Below are 3,064 nucleotides of genomic sequence, written 5' to 3'. Positions count from 1 at the left end.
ATTGACTATAGTAACACTTGACACTCAAAAAAGATATTGAAATTTAAAAATGTTTTTTTTTTATAAACATAAAAAAGATTAATATTCCATGATAAAAAAAAGGAAAATAGAAAATATTTGAGATAAGAAGGATCGAGAATATTATACCAATTGAAATTAACTAATTTTTTAAAATTTTATTTTTAAACATCCAAATAAACATCTAGAATCGCATAAAAAATCTAAAAATAGAATTAAAAACTTATCAAATTTATTTGTTATATATTTAAAAAAATAATAATAAGGGGATATACAAGAATAAGGGGAATATACAAAGTTGCTATAGAGGGATCAAGCTTATGAGTTATACTATGAAGTTATGGAAAATGGTGATAGACCGGAGGTTGAGAAAAGAGACACAAGTAACGGAAAACCAATTTGGATTTATGTCAGGCAGATCTACCACTGAAGCGATATACCTATTAAGAAGGATGATGGAGAGGTATCGTAATAATAAAAGGAATCTACATATGGTGTTTATTGATTTGGAAAAAGCGTATGATAGAGTACCAAGGGAGGTCTTATGGAAGGTTTTAGAAAAGAGGAGAGTAAGGATCGCATATATTCGGACAATTAAAGACATGTATGATGGGGCCACATGTAACACCCTACCACCCAAAAATTTACGCTTAAGTCGTAAAACAGAGGTGGCGAGATATTACGACTTCTAAAAATTAAAATACATACTTATAATAGTAGAAAGAATATAATAGACTAGGAGCCTTGAAAATTGGGTAAAACAAAATCGTAAAATGAAAAGCGCCACGCTCTGGAAACGGAACAACTTGCGTGTGAGGCAAACTATAACTATAAAACGTAAGACAATAAAAGGAGGAATCGAAAGCCATAAGTACAAAATAACAAGAGTCAAAGATACAAAATAACGAGCTCCTGACTCAGCCTGCGAAGTCAAGACTGGCCGGAGAATATACACACATATATACATATATATACATATCCAAAACCCAAATGTACATAAAATAAATCCTGCCTCTCCATAAACCTCTAAGAGGATCAAAAAGAATAAGTTATGTGGAGAGAAAGCTAAGTACGTGTATATACATTACTGCACAACAAAATAACACAGTAACCACTTCGCTTCAACTGTCCAGACGCCTAATGAGATACCTTTTTACCTGCATCTTCGTACGAAATCAAAATATTCAAAGCTCAGGAGAAGCTTTCTGAGTGAGCTATCGAAGAAGAAAATGTCCAAAATCGTCCGTGCCTCCTAAAACTTCCGTTGACCAAACCCAAAGGAAAGAGGAACTACGTCACTGTCAACTTCCACTAATAAAAAATGGTACCAACGTGTAGAGGAGGAGGTTACGAATACTCTTACCGGATTAGATTTTTTATTGGAGTTACGGATTTCAAGAAATCGAAGCTGGAGGTTCAAAAGAATTTACGTTCTCTCTCGGTCTTCTCTCTCCGTTTTCTTTCCTCTCACATACGTTAATGATATATATATATATAATTAATACGCCGCCTTAGCTTTCTTTATATTATATATACACTTTATGAAAGAAAATTATAGTAATAGATTATACTTACGCTAGAAGAAAGCTAAGAATTAAAAACTTATCAAATTTATTTGTTATATATTTAAAAAAAATAATAAGGTGATATACAAGAATAAGGGGGATATACAAAGTTGCGGAAACTATAAAGGGATCAAGCTTATGAGTCATACTATGAAGTTATGGGAAAGGTTGATAGAACGGAGGCTGAGAAAAGAGACACAAGTAACGGAAAATCAATTTGGATTTATGCCAGGCAGATCTACCACTGAAGCGATATACCTATTAAGAAGGATGATGGAGAGGTATCGTAGTAATAAAAGAAATCTACATATGGTGTTTATTGATTTGGAAAAAGTGTATGATAGAGTACCAAGGGAGGTCTTATGGAAGGTTTTAGAAAAGACGAGAGTAAGGATCGCATATATTCGGGTAATTAAAGACATGTATGATGGGGCCACAACTAGTGTGAAGACTCAAGGTGGTATGACAGAGGAATTCCCTATTGGTATAGGATTACACCAAGGATCATCCTTAAGTCCATACATTTTCACATTAGTCTTGGAAGTACTCACAGAGCACATCCAAGAGCCTGTGCCATGGTGCATGCTTTTTGCCGATGATATCGTCCTTATGGGAGAGTCAAGGGTAAGATATATTAAAAATTATTGATTTTCAAAAAAAAATTATTTGTTCAAAAATCATTAAAACATTCAAATAAACCTCCAAAATTTAAATAAAAATAGTCAAAATCCTAATAAAAAAGATAAAAATATTTACTGTAAAGCATCCAAAATTGATTTATAAATTGAGAGAAAAAGGAGGATACATAAAAAACAAAGTAGGAACGAGACTTTGATGGAGCATGATGATAGCAACTCCAAACGACATAGAAGAAGAGGAGAAGAAATCTATGGGAGATAGAAGACATGGAGGAAGAAAAAAACGAAAAAGGAGTGTTTAGACTTCAGACAAAAAAAAAAAGAAAAAAAAAGTAAAAGTATTAAATAGAATTTTATTAATTTTTCTTTTTTCTTTGAAAAATCATATTGAAGTAAAAATATAAACTAAACACATCCTTAAATTTTCCATCATTTAAATCATTCTACTATGCTATCAATATTCAATATATCTCACAATATTATATTGGCCTCAATTCAGAATTATTAAAAACATGTTGAAAAGTGAATTGTTATGCAATTTAAAGAAAAAAAAAAGGTACAATATTACAAGAAAAAAGGTACATGATCAATTAGATCTAAGAAAGTCATCAAAAGAAAAATACAAATGAAGGAAAAAGATTGAGTGTTTCACCTTATTCTTATTGTGATAACTTTTATATTACGGCTAAAAGTACATTTAAACATTAGGGTATGTAAGTCTGTGTTTATTTATAAAAATAAGACATTAAAATAAAGATACAGAAATATAAACTTGTGTTTAGCAAATGAGATATAAACAAAAATATTGTGTCCAAATACATTGAATTAATATATTTTGTATAT

This window comes from Arachis ipaensis, chromosome B10 (assembly GCF_000816755.2).
Source record: "Arachis ipaensis cultivar K30076 chromosome B10, Araip1.1, whole genome shotgun sequence".
Taxonomy (NCBI): Eukaryota; Viridiplantae; Streptophyta; class Magnoliopsida; order Fabales; family Fabaceae; genus Arachis; species Arachis ipaensis.
The sequence above is the reverse complement of the archived record's forward strand: the minus strand, read 5'-3'. Positions refer to the sequence as shown.